Raw genomic sequence first — 14,281 nt, 5'->3', positions numbered from 1 at the left:
GATGGGCATGGTAGTAGCAATGGTTCATTAGAGATTAAGTGGTTATTCTTCACTTTATTTTTCTTAAAGTTACCTACTTCTACCTCTGTCTGACAGTTATTTTTGTATAGTGACTGAGCAAGTACAAAGTCCCTTACAGTTGCTGACAACTTCTGCTAATTTGAAAACTAAAGGGCTACTTCAGTTATATAAAATGTCTTGTTTTCTTCCTACCCAGGCTCTAATATCTTAAAAGAATAATATACCATGATCCTGAACTCTGTTCCACCTCATTCTGTTAATGATTTCTCATGTAGGCCTCTTCTGAAGACCAGGGAGGCAGTATTTCAGTTGAAACAGACTAAAAGGAATACTGTTAGTAGTCTGTCAAAAGCAGTGACACTGGGTATATCTATAACACATCTCCAGTACTTCTGGAGTTGCTTGCTTTTGAGTGTGCCCCATCATTGTGCTCCAACTTGCAATAGTGCAACTAAGGGTTGAAAGGGGGATACAACCAGGACATCAGCTCTGGGCACTGACTTGGGGGGAGAAGGGGTACAAAAATAGTAGTCACCACACTGATAGCCTAGCTGCAGCTGTCCTGTGTGCTACTGTTTCCCAGATTGTGAATTGCCAGCTAACATGTCTGCTATCTTGCACTCACCATACCTAAAAATAAGGTAGTGAGCAAGACATGTCTCAAGAGCAGCCATAAGTGATACAAGCCCAGAGTGACTTTACCCCTGCATTTCTTGATTTGGTGAGTGAAAAAGCCATTGCTACCAGCAGCACTGGATGCATAATGTAAACATTACAGCTCAATCCCAAGTGGCTCAGGCACTGCATGAGCAGTCATTGTTAACCAAAGAGCAACAACAATTACGTGTCCCTAGGTGAACTGTCACAACACACTTCAGTTCAAAAGAAAAACATGCGATATCTCATTTATCATTTGGATAGTCCAAGAAGGAAAGATTCTTCAGAGACCCAGGGAATATGGGGAAGTCAATAGACAACATAAAATCAGTCCCAAACAGGTGAGGGTTCTCTTAGAACAATTGGACACCTACATCCAAGAGTCCTAAGAGAACTGGATGAACTCATAGCTGGTCCTTTGGCAAAGATATTTGAAGTCGTGGAACTTGAGAGTGGTCCTGGACAACTGGAAGAGGGCCATTGTGGTACCCATCTTTAATAAAGGAAGAGGAATGGCCGGTCAGTCTGACTTCGGTTCTAGGAAAAACATTTGAAAAAATTGTTAAGGAGGTCATCAATCACAAGCTTGTAACTGACAGGGTATTAAGAAACAATCAGCATGGCTTTGTGGAGGGTAGATCATGTCTGGCAAACCTGGTGTCCTTTTATGACCAGGTAACTAACCGGCTAAACAAGAGACATGAGACATCTTTTACTTAGACTTCAGTAAGGCCTTTGCTTCTGTCTCCCAGGAAATTCTCTCAATCAAACTGGAAGGTACTGGCCTGGACCAGCCTATGGTGAGGTGGGTGCATAACTGGCTTAGAGACTGGTCCCAGAGAGTTATAATCGATGGGATGGCCTCATCCTGGAGGGCTGTCTACAATGGTGTTCCACAGAGATCGGTGCTTGGACCTGTGCTTTTTAACATATTTATTAATGACTTGGATGAGGGGGTGGAATGCTCTATGATTAAATTTGTGGATGATACCAAGCTGTGGGGAAATGCAGGCACATCAGAGGATAGGGTAAGGATCCAGGACAACCTTAACAGAATGATTCTATGGGCTGATCAGAATCAGATAAGGTTCAACAGGGAAAAGTGCCAGGTCCTTCACCTAGGTAGAAGAACCTTCACCATAACTATAAGGTCGGCGGTAGCCCACTGGCTGGCACAGCATTTGAACAGGACCTGGGGGTCACAATCAACCAGAAGATGACTGTGAACCAACAGTGTGATGAAGTTGCTAGCAGGTCAAATAGAACTCTGGTGTGTATCAGATGATGTGTTGCCAACAGATCCAGAGAGGTGCTTCTTCCTCTATATTCAGGATTGGTGAGGCTACAGCTGGAGTACTGTGCTCAGTTTTGTCACCGCACTTCAAGAAGGATGCAGATAAACTTAGGAGGGTGCAGAGAAGGGTCACCCGGATGATTAGGGGCCTGGGGGATAGGTCCTATGAGGAGAGACTCCGAGAATTAGATTTGTTCAGTCTGAGTACGAGGAGGCTGAGGGGACTTGATAGCCACTTACAAGTATGTCAGGAGGGAGCACCAAGATCTGGCGGAACAACTCTTCAGGAAGGCACACCTTGGGAGCATGAGGATCAATGGGCACAAACTAATAGAGGGAAGATTTAGGCTGGACATATGGAAGGACTTCTTCTCTGTAAGGGTAACTAGAACCCGGAACACACTCCAGGCGAGGTGGTGTGGTGAACATCCTTGGAGGTGTTCAAGCGGAGGGTGGATAAGCACCTTGTTGAGCTAGTTTGAGCTCATTAGCCTCCTGCCTATGGCAGGGGATCTAGACTTGATGATATTATAGGTCCCTTCTGGTCCATTGGTTCTATGATTCTATGATTCAAAAAGTATAAGCTTCTTTAATGCTTACTAATTGCAGGAAAAATGCACTCAATGTGGTGAGGTTAAAAAATTAGCTTTGATAACATTTTCTGTGAAGAGCTTTGGGTTATAAGTTGAAGAGCCACTTATAGCTCAAGAGCTGATGTCTGAGTATCACTGGTATCTAGGTTGTAATTTAGAGAACTGTATATAACTGTGCCTTTTCTAGAGACGTCTCTGTTTTGTTTTCAGAATTTTTAGATGGGCACATCACTATAGTATCTAAGCAATGTAGGATGTTTTCAGGAAGACATCTAGGCCTTTTGGCTAAAGTAAAGTCTAATACCAGTTTAGCTTCTTTTACCTTCTGAACTTGCAAGATGATGGATTTTAGTATGCAATAGATATTTTTTACAGATTTAACATCTATGATCATAATACAGTGGTGCTTAAACTATTTGGTCCTGCAGACTGGGTCAGTGGTGTCAGCTGGATCCAGTACACAGAGCTGGTATTTGAGGTTGGCTTACACATGTGATTCAGTGTGCTGGCCTGTCTCTGTACACTGGATCTAGTTGTGGCCTGCTGTTGCATGTCCATTCAATTCTGCGAGTAGTATTATGGGTACATATCTGGTCAAACTTTAAGCCCAGCCCACTGATTGTTTCCCCACCTCTTGCCCCACCCCCTTGGCTGCCATCTTGGCTGTCATCTTCGGACCAGAAGTCCCACCTCATCACATGGTCTGTAACATCATAAGTCCCACCCCATGGCTGCCTTGTTGGCTACCATGTTGGCTGCCATGATGGTCCCATAATCCTGTTACATGGTCTGTGACATCAGAAGTTCCACTCCCTGGTTGCCATGTTGTCAGCCGTGATGGTCCCTGAATCCCATGCTGCTCCATCACATGGTCTGTGAAATCAGAAGTCCCACCCCCAGGCTACCACAATGGCCACCATGATAGTCCCATAATCCCTTGCCCCCCCATCATATGGTCTGTGACATCAGAAGTCCCACCCTCCGGATGCTGTGTTGGCCACTACGTTGTTCACCATGATGGTTCCAGAATCCCCTGCCCCTTTCACATGGTCTGTGACATCAGAAGTCCCACCTCCAGGCCACCATGCTGGCCACCATGTTGATCCCAGAATCCCTTGCTACCCCATCACATTCCCCATGACATCAGAAGTCCCATCCCCCTGTCCACCATGCTGGCCCCAGAATCTCCTGCTTCATCACATGCCTTGTGACATCAAAAGTCCCACCCTCATGGCCACTATGTTGGGTGCCATCTTGGTCCCAGAAATCCCTGCTGCCCCATCACATGCCCCTTTGACATCAGAAAGTCCACTCCTTGACTGGGAAACATTACCTCTCAAGTTGCACAGCCCACCCTGGGACTCCAGAAGTTCACTCCCACTAGGTTGTAATGCACAGGCATGGGCTACCAGGTAGTGAGTAAGGCTGTGTGAAATAGCATTGTTTCACTTCAACTTCCGTTTCGATATTTCAATGGTACAGTGTTTCATTTCGAGTTTTGTTTAATTTCAAAAGCACTGTTCCTTTTTGTTTAATTGAAACTGTTTCAGTGTTTGGCATTTCGCCCATAGGCTATTCCATACTCAGCACCGGGAAGATCAGTGGTGCCACTGGCCCCAGTTAGCAGCAGCAGCCTCCTGTCCTCTGGCAGGCAGATTGGGGGCTCATACACCCGGGAGGAGTCTGGCAAAAAAAATGATCTTCACCATAAAAAGGTTGGAGACTGCTGGCCTAAAAGAATATGAAGATAAACCTATTGAGGGTTCTTCTTATCCTGAAGAACTACAAAAAGTGAACCCCAAACAGGATAGAGTTTACAGGATTGAAAAAGTCCTAGCAGAGAAAGGAAAAGGAAGAAAGAAACAGTTACTGGTGAAATGGTAGGGGTGGTCAGCTAAATTTAATAGCTGGGTAGAAGCTTCTGAAGTCTGTAACATTTAGAGTAAAAGAAAAATCATTACCTCCACTGGAAGGACAAGATGAACAATGGCAGTTTTTACATCACTCTACCCAGCAATGCCTGCACCAGGATTTTCCTATAGAACATCAGCTTGAACTTTACCATATAGCTGCTTAAACCTCTGGATCTCCTGGGGATCTGGGAGGTAAGGTTAGCAGAAATACAATACCCACACAACTGGAATAACATCAATGAAGACACTCCTTTTGAAATCATTTCTGGGACTAAAAAGTGGGAATACATCCTGTGAGGGTATTATTCATCCATCACAGAGTTTCTGGATCTTATGAACAATATTATTGCCAGCCACCCTACCCCACCTGAATTAGTTTTGATCTATGATCAAGCGAACAGAAAAATGACACTTAAAGACAGTGATAGCTCTTATGCTTTTTCTACCCATGGTGAACTAGCTTATATTTTGTGATTGCTACATCCTTTATGGCTGATATTGCTGGAGGATTCAATTAATTGTATCTCTAAATGGACATGGTAGAACATTAACTTGTTGGGGACTTTTTGGTTCCCTTACTACATTGCGGACCTGTCTGTGGAAAAAACAATGAGTTTGTCACTACCACATATGAAAAGCCACATTGCTCCCATGAGTCAGCATCACACTGACACAATAAGCATTGAAATAAAGATGGATAAGAACAGATGCATCTCATTTTGCTTTGGCAAGGTGTTTATTAAACTTCACCTGTGCCTGAGGAGGACTTTGAGGTTTTAAAATGAGAAAAAGCACAATGGTGATTGTGGCAGGGGCAAGGGGGCCGCCGAGCCAGAGGGACCCAGAGGCAATGGTGGGAGCCCCATGCCACAGATCTCACCTGCGGTGCTGCAGCATGTTGAGCCACAGGAGTATGGCGGTGGTGGCAGGATCGCTGTGCTGTGGACCCTGCGGATGGCCCTGTGGCATTCTGAGCCATGGAAACAGGGGGGTATTGGTGGGACTGCTGTACCACAGGCCCTGCCAGTGGCACTGCAGCACGCTGAACCACAAGAGCATAGCAGCAGTTGTGGGTACACCACACTGCAGGACTCACTGGCAGTACTGAGGTGTCCTGAGCCACAGCCAACAAGGGCCAGGAATCCTGAAGAAAAAGAAAAGCTGGTGCTGCTGTGGACACACTTTGTAGGTGTGTGCTGACACCAATTCACCAGCAGGGGGAGCGGGGCAGAGATAAAAGCCCCGTGCTATGGTTCGATAGGGGAACCGGAAGGAAGTCCCCAGCAGCTGAAGGAAGTCTGCAGCCGAGGCAGAGATTCCGGGAGAGATGGTTGGTGGCAGCCTCTGAGTGAGGAGCTACCCCCATGGACTGACTCAGAGGAGTCAGTCCACTTATCTGGAGAGGTGACATGGAAGTCCGGCTGTGGACAGTGGAGAAAAGACAGTGGTGGACCTACAGGACAAGACAAGAGTGATGACTGGTAACAAAACTGTGTCCGTGCAACATCAGAGTAACAATGGGTTGGTACTAGGTGGGGTGCAGGGGAGGTGGAGCCCTAATGTCCTCTCGCTAGCAAGTGGCTCTAGCAACAAACCACTAAGCCAGGAGTAACAGCAGTCCGCAAGAGTAAAATTTTATCAAAGATGTGGCAGGAGAGAAGCATTGGTTGTCTGGGTAACTGGTGCTAGGGGTCAAACAGTCAGGCCTCAGGACTGCAGTTAGCTCTGGGCAGCTAGAAATGCCTAAGCAGAGAAATCAGGACAGGCATGGCAAGTTACAGTGATGGTAAAAAATCATGGGGACCCTACATTATACAGAACTTATTATGAAGTCCAGGGAGGGCATGGTATCCCTGATTATCAGGTAAGGCCCATGATGTATGGGGATGGTGTGGGGGAGCATATTCCACAGCCTCTTTAGAAAAGGCATCCTGCTTTTCAAAAGAGTTCCGGAGATTATTAAACCCCATATTAAAAATGCAGCTCAAAACATAGCCAAAGATGTGATTGGTCACATCTCCCAAGCTGTTCTGGATAAGGTGGGCATGACAGCAAAGAAAGAGAAGTCCATCCTTATGTATATTAAAAGAAGGAGCCTTAAAAGAAAGAGAAATGTGTCATGCCCCATATGTATGTGCCCTCTCCAAACCCTTAAAAGAAGAGGGTAAGCCAGCAGGTCAGACATATGTGAAAGACCAAGAAGCAGCTGCTTAGAAGAAAGAAGGGGCACTCTCCTGGAAGAAAAAGAAATATATTTTAACTGACCTGGCTTTTGTTTACTGTGGGTCTGAAGAGTGTTCCAAATCCGAACTGAATTTGTTACAATTAGCGCCTATATAGACCAGCATCGAGAAAAGTCTGTACATTTAGATCCCCCCACTATCAGCTATTATGGAGTCTGCCCTCCTTGACTTTTTCATTGCCAGGAATAGCGAAGATTATATGGATTTGAGCAACATGCTGCTGTACCTTTGTTGCAAGATTGTAAAAGATGACAGAACTGATCTTGATGATGGGGCCACAGTGGGCCTGGTGAATTACCTTCTGGCTGATATTTTCAGCCAGTTGGATTTCACTCTGGGAGATTGTCTCATAAACCAGAGCAACAGCTCTCTCGGACCCAGAGAGTGGTAGCTGATGGAACCAAATCAACATGGCACTCAGTGACCAGTGGTCCCAAGTCTCCGATCTCCAACCTGTACTCTTTAATGTCTTTATAAACTATCTGGACTCTGGTGTTAGAAGTGGACTGGCCAAGTTCATTGATGACACCAAACTTTGGGGAAGAGTATCCACACTTGAGGATAGGTTGGTGACCAAGACCAACCTCAATATGCTTGCAAAGTGGGTGGATGAAAAACTGATGGCATTCAATACAGAGAAATGAAAGGTGCTCCACTTCGGGGGTGGAAAAAAATCCCCACATCACACTTATAGGCTCGGCAATGCTACACTCACTAGCACCACAACCGAAAGAGACTAGGGGAGTCATGACTGACCACAAGATGAACTTGAGCCACCAATGCAATACAGCAGCTGGCACAGTGAACAAAATTCTGGCTTGCATCTACTGATGCATCTCAAGCAAGACCCAGGATGTCATCCTCCTACTGTACTCAGCCTCGGTGAGGCTGCAGCTGAAGTACTGCATTCTGGGCTCCACAATTCAGGAAGGACATGGAGAAGCTTGAAAGAGCCCAGAGGAGAGCCACATGCATGATCAGAGGGCAAGAGAACAGGACTTATGAAGAGAGGCTGTGGGACTCTTCAGCTTGGAGAAGCGCAGGTTCAGGTGTGATTTGGTGGCAGCCTATTAAGTACATAAGGGGTGTGCATCAGGATCTGGGGGAATGCCTGTTCACCAGAGCACCCCAAGGGATGACAAGGTCCAATGGTCACAAACTCCTGCAAGACCGTTTTAGGCTGGACATAAGGAAAAACTTCTTTACTGTCTGAACCCCCAAGGCCTGGAACAGACTCCCCCCAGAAATGGTGCAAGCACCTACTCTGGAAACTTTTAAGAAACATTTGGATGCTTATCTTGCTGGGTTCCTTTTACCCTAGCTGACTTCCTGTCCTTTGGGCAGGGGGCTGGACTCGATGATCATGTGAAGTCCCTTCCATCCCTAATGTCTATGAAACCTATGAAACTATTACCTTACTGAACCTTCATTGAATTAGTGATCAAGTACAGCGATGACACCCTTGCCATCCAATTTTCTACTGGCCTATTTTACAAAGACACTCCTGGAGAGCATGAAGTAGTCGCCCTGGATGATGGTAATCACAGGTTTAGGAGATGTGCAAACCTGACTGCCCAGAGCATAGATTCATAGATTCATAGATGTAGGGTTGGAAGGGACCTAACTAGATCATCAAGTCCGACCCCCTGCCCTGGGCAGGAGAGAATACTGGGCTCATATGACCCCAGCTAGGTAATTATCAAGCCTCCTTGAAGAAAGATAGAGCTGCTAGGTCACCTCCCTAGTGATATTTTTTTTTCAAGAAAAAAAATTGTTGAATGGCATGGACATGAATATTAAAATACACCTTCTGTTTGATGGGAACCCCAACGGTTGGACAGTGTAAACTACAAATTACCTACAGCTTGCTTTTTATGAAGAAAGTGAGGGTAGCTCCACGTGTCCAACTGAGCCAAGCGGAGGTCTTGCTTATGGCCAGTGCTAAATACCGCTTTGACCTTCAGGCAGGCCTTTCCTCCAGACAATTTGTACCTGTAGGTTTCCAGGCCTGATGACACAAACTCTGTACTGTGTTTTTCTGATGGGATCTCACTTGTGAGCTCGCCTAAATAATCACCTAGTGAAGGATTCCAGTCTCCCTCATGGCTCACAAATATGACAGAGTCTGGGTCATGGTACAGGCATTGGCCTTGCAACCTGTCTAGCAGCTCACAGAGCTTTAAGCACATGTAAGCAGTGGTGAAACAGGCTATAAAGATGTTAGTGTTACGTGAGAGTGTGTATTGCTCTTTGGCATGCTTTCAAGATATGCAGGCCATCTCATCATTGATAAAGTTACAAGAGGAAATGTCATAGGCAGGAGAAAAAAGATAACTAAATAGTTCTTTGGGGTCTCTCATGTTGGTGGTGTTGGGGAGGTTTGTCCTCTGGCTGAATTTACCCCACAAAGAATTTAGAAACAATTTTGCTTTTTGTTGCTTTGTGGGGTTGGGTTTAATGTGCTATGGATGTAAAGTCACACCTTCCTTCTGCTTAAAATTGGACACATATTTGGGTTTTTTTTCTTTATTGGTACACCAGGTAGAACCACAACAATGTTCACTATGTAACAGAAGGAAACAGGTATTGGGGTACCACGTGTTTTAAATATACCTCAACCTGTTTTTTCCTTATGAATTACTACATGAATGTTAACTTGCACAAGATTCTCAAACAATTACACTTCACTGATAAAAACTTTCCTGGCATGACTAACCCAACTTTTTGTGAAGCTGGTTTGCGTCATGTAGTAGCTTGGTGTCTGTGGCACCTTTACATGTCATAAGAGGTAGCAGACTGCCTGAAAAACACAGGTTGGTATCAAAGGTAGTTAGGTCAATTAAATAATGCCTCTTTTTAGCTATTAGTTGGGATTAGGGGAAAGAACTTACAACTCTATGGGCACCTCCACCCACTCTTAAAAGCAGTAAGTAAAAGATAGTGTAATCAAACAGAAAAGGTGTCTATATGCATATAGAGTAAAAATAATGGATACATACCGGGGACCTGTCCTGAAGCAGATTAGCATCCAGGGAAAAGGCCAGAGACTTCCAGCCTAGGTCCCATCCCTATACTTACTTTGATTGGTTTGGCACTGTTCCTGGGGGAAGTCTGATGCCCCTGAAATCCCCCCTACTGATTGGTTGAGGGGGTCAGGGCAAGTTGTTAGAGGGGTCTGAACCCCTCCTGTGCCTCAAAGATATGGGGGGTTGACCTTCTGGGGTCCCAGGATGGGCTGTGTAAGGGGTGGTGTTTCCCAGTCAAGGGGCAGACCTTATGTCACAGGCATGTGATGGGGCAGCAGGGATTTCTGGGACCAAGATGGTGTCCAACATGGTGACCAGGAAGGTGGGACTTCTGATGTCATGGGACATGTGATAAGGCAGGGAATTCTGGAGCCAACACGGTGGACAGGGAGGTGGGACTTCTGATGTCACAGAGCATGTGACAGGGCAGCAGGGGATTCTGGGACCAACATGGTAGCCAGCATGGTGGCTTGGGGGTGGGACTTCTGATGTATTCAATTCTCAAAAATCCCACTGGTGTATGACAGACAGAATTTCCAAAGCCACAGACCACAGGCTGAATACCACTGTCCTAATATACACAAACATAGTAAAGGTGGGTTCTCTATCTATTTTAAGGACGTGCGCAGAATCACTCAGATTTTATAGATTAACATAATGTGCAAATTCTTACCAGGTGCAATGGGCCACTAAGCTTGAGATGGCCACTGACTTTTTATCACCTTATATATAGTACTGATATTTGTCAAAGCATGCCATTACTTTCTGGTGCACTGAGATGAATCTCCACCATAGCAATTAGTCTTTCCTTAACAGGTCATGATTTAACAACAAGTCCAAGGGAAAAATATGGATATGACTTAGTCCAAGTTTTTATGGCTATTTAGAATCCTTTTCATTAAGCCCATAAAATATAAGTTTTGCTGACTGTTTGAAGTGGGTCCTTAATAAATTGTGCTCTGAGTTTGCCTGATTTTGCTACATTGCAAAATCAGCAGGGTTGTTGCTTCTGGTAAGACAACTTTTTAGTGTTTTTTATTATCCATTCCTGTAGCTAGTCAATCAGTTTTTTGGAACTTGAGGTTCTGGAACTTGAGCTCAAAACCAACTTGAGCTTGGTCTCTATACAAAAGGTATGTGGGGATGTGTTTTGAAGTTGAAGAAGTCACAACCATTTTTTAGTGAGAGGAGAACTAGAATAGGAAGGAGCTTATTTTAATATTTTTACATATTTTTTCTTCACCCAGAAAAACATGAATGAGAAATTTTGGCCTGAAATTGCCATCATGACAGGGACATACCTTCAAACCATTCCACTGAAATTTGTTGATATAAGAGTTATGGGCATTTCATGTTGGACATGTGAAATGTAACTCTTGGATGCATCCCCATGAGCAGGAACCTCTGTTTCTGCCGGGTTAAATAGCAGCAGCACATAATTGCACTGCTGCTAGTTGTCCCCAGGCATGCCCCTGCATGCTCGCTGTAGCACAGGGCAAATTGCCTCAGATGGGGTAGGGGCCCACACCTGGGCTTACCCCAGCAGCCTTACTTTGGTTTCTGAGGGCCTACTGGGGCTGCAACAGCAGTGATCCAGGCATGCAGAGCCTGGCTGGCAGCTGTAGTGTGGCTCTGGTTGTCCAGGCTTTGCTCTGAGCTCTGGGTTCTTGAATAATATTGCTACCCATGCCACTTTGTTCTCATTTGTCACTGACCACCAAGATGGTTTCCATCTCCACCTTTTCTCAAAGAATTTATAATCCATCTCCCCTGGTATTCCACATTCTTATAAACAGATTATGTCTGTCCCTACTTGGTTCAACACTGATTCAATCTGTTCCCATCTGTAGCAGGACACAAAGATGTGCCTGCTCCTTAACACTGAAGAAGCTTGGCCAGGGAGCTCTGCAGGCCAAATAGACCTCCCTAGGTGCAGGTTGCCAGGGTAATAGCTTAAGGGAGTAATTGGCAACACCTGCTGACATCACCTGACTGGCAGGAGGCAGGGTTCTGGGATATATAAGCCCAGGCTGTAGCTAGCAGACACACATGCTCTCTGACAACTGACAGGGAAGGAGCTATTGCCTGCTGAAGCTACTTGAGACCTGGTGCTGCCTGCCTAGCTCTTCCAGTACTTCCTGCTCTGATATATAGGTGCTATAGGACTACAGGGAGTCTTCCAGGTACCTAGATAGGGGCATGTTACTCTGAGTGGAAGTTTGTCCCCTTAAAGAGACATAGCATTGTTGTTATTGCTAGTATTTAAGTTATAGCCTAGGGGCTTGTGTTTTGTGTTTGTTTACCCTGGAGGATTGGGATGAGGCTACAAGGGAAGGTTTGGAGGCCTCATTAGTGCCTGGAGAGAGAGGGCATATGATTTGGGGGGGCACAGCAAGACGGGGTACAGCAAGCCTGAGTGTTGCAGAGAGACAGGAGCCAGAGGGTTCAACACCAGGGGCATATAGAGTTGACGATAGTAGTAACACCTGCAAGGCATGGGACATGTTGTGGGAGCTCGGAGGGCACTCACCAGGGGTGTATCCCTGGCCAGGGACACAAACCACCTCATGCAGTGACATCTACTCTACGGTGGGAACTCCCGGTCTGCACCAGCTCAGCCTTACCTCCATGTCAGGTGAAGTGAATTGGGGCCAATTGGCAGCGTGGGCTATATCTAGAGGCCAGGGGCAGACCCAGAGAGAGGTTGAAGGAGCAGGGGCAAGTAGCTGAAGAAGAAGCGTGGGTAAGCCACTGGGCTAAGGCTGAAGAGGTGGTGACACCCTCACTGCAGGAGTGAAGTGGAGGGTGGAAGAGACAGGGCACCAGAGGGGAATCCAGGATTGCCCCTGGGAGTGGTGGAGGTGGCGGATCCACCTGAAACCACCCGTCTTGGTTTTCTTTCTTTTCTTCATTTTTTTTTTTCTTCTGTTTGCCTCCGGTGGACGTTCCCCGGCCAGTTGGAGAGTCTGGACTGAGGACAGGCACCTGCCCAAAGAAAGGGGAGCAGGGGCTCACCCCCAGAAGCCTTCATAGTCAAAGCAGGACAGGCAAGATCCCGAGCTGCAAAGACTGCATCTGCCTTCACTGATGATGTCCGAGGGAATCCCCTGCCGCGGGAGCCGCACTTGCCAGTAATTAAGTTCCCTGCAGTGTGGTTTGAAGGTCCCGGTGAAGAGACCCGGGCGGGGATAGCAGATCATAGAAGAGTCTGGGGTAACAACCCCAGACAAGAGAGCACCAGACCTGGAAGACCCTCGAGGCTGAGGAGGCCAAAGGCCAAGGACTCTTTCTTTTTTCTTTCCTTTTTTTTTTTAAAGGAGAAGAGGAAATCAGAACATTGGCTCCAAGCTGGTCCTTTCTACACTCCTGGAGTTGGGCCCCCCCCCGGGGTGCGGGGCAGCCCCTTTGAGTTGGGCAGGAGACAGGCGGTCACCACCTCTCTTTTTCAGATCTCTTATATCATTAAAGTTGTGGCAGGCAGGAAAAGAAGGGATGTTGAATCCCCTCCAGCTCGGCCATAGGAGCATAGCTGCCATAGGGGCCAGTGAATGTCAGCAGGATGTTGGGGTGTACGCCCTTGCACGGTGACAGCCTGACACATGTGTAGGGAAGGTTGGAGCATGTATGCACCATCCAGTATAGCTGGGCACATGAAGGGCAGCCTCCCACTTAATGAATAACTTAATAATTTACTAACAAGGTGTGGCAGAAAAGATAGGTGGGTGGACTGCCCAAGACAGGTGGGTAGGCTGATACAGAGGTTGGCCTCAGGATGGTCCCCTGTCACACCATCTTTTCCTTGTTAAGATACCCTTGACATTAACTGAAACTATTGTCAATGCCATTTATGTTTATTTTAAAATGAGTGTACCTGTCACTTCTTAAGGTTCATCTGTGCTTGTTTTGAGCTGTGTGCCTGTCCCTTTAAGGGGTCATCTGTGCCACTGCTTGGGGTGGTTGATTCTTCCCCTTCCCTCACTTGAATTCCTGTAGCCTTTGCAAGCTGTCAGATCACTTCCACATTTAGGAAGGCTTGCATATTTCCACCTCTCTGCAGCTTCCTGCCTTCTGGTTTCCACTCTGGGTTGGAGCCCAGAGGTGTTAGTAACAGGAAACTGCTCTCCGATTTTTTTTTTTTATTTTTTTTTTTCTCTGACTCACTTCCCTCATTATCAGGTTTCTTCTTCCTGGCCTTCAGCCCCTGCATTTTCTTTGTTTTGCTCCATTTCCACTTCTCTTGTCTGTAGGGTGTCTTTTTTCCCTACTCCCATTTCTCTGTCTCAGCTGTTTTCCTGTTCCTGCCTTCCCTTCCATTTTCTCTCCTAACTCCTCCTGTGCTGCCTCAATTGCACAAATTTTGCCTCCCTTCTTTGTTTCAGTCTTCTGTGGAGTTTCTTCTTCCACCATTTCTGTGTCCAACCCCTCCTTTCCTCCACTCTTTCTCTGGGTTTTGCTGTTCTTTAGGGGGTCTGATATACCTGCAAAGGTGTTGGGCACCAAAGCAGTGGCATGCTAAGATGTGCCTTGTTTACTT

The 14,281-nt window shown here is 46.2% G+C and overlaps 1 long non-coding RNA gene across 1 annotated transcript; it reads left to right on the top strand.

Moving 5' to 3' along the window:
• The first annotated feature begins 11,721 nt into the window (after window positions 1-11,721).
• Window positions 11,722-13,897, top strand: LOC109283596 (uncharacterized). Its single transcript, XR_002090827.2, has 2 exons — window positions 11,722-11,930; window positions 12,705-13,897. It is a non-coding gene; the product is annotated as an uncharacterized LOC109283596 (long non-coding RNA).
• The last annotated feature ends 384 nt before the right edge of the window (window positions 13,898-14,281 follow it).

This window comes from Alligator mississippiensis, chromosome 4, assembly GCF_030867095.1.
Source record: "Alligator mississippiensis isolate rAllMis1 chromosome 4, rAllMis1, whole genome shotgun sequence".
NCBI classification, from domain to species: Eukaryota; Metazoa; Chordata; order Crocodylia; family Alligatoridae; genus Alligator; species Alligator mississippiensis.
Note: the sequence above shows the minus strand (reverse complement) of the source record. Positions and strands in the feature narration are given on the sequence as shown.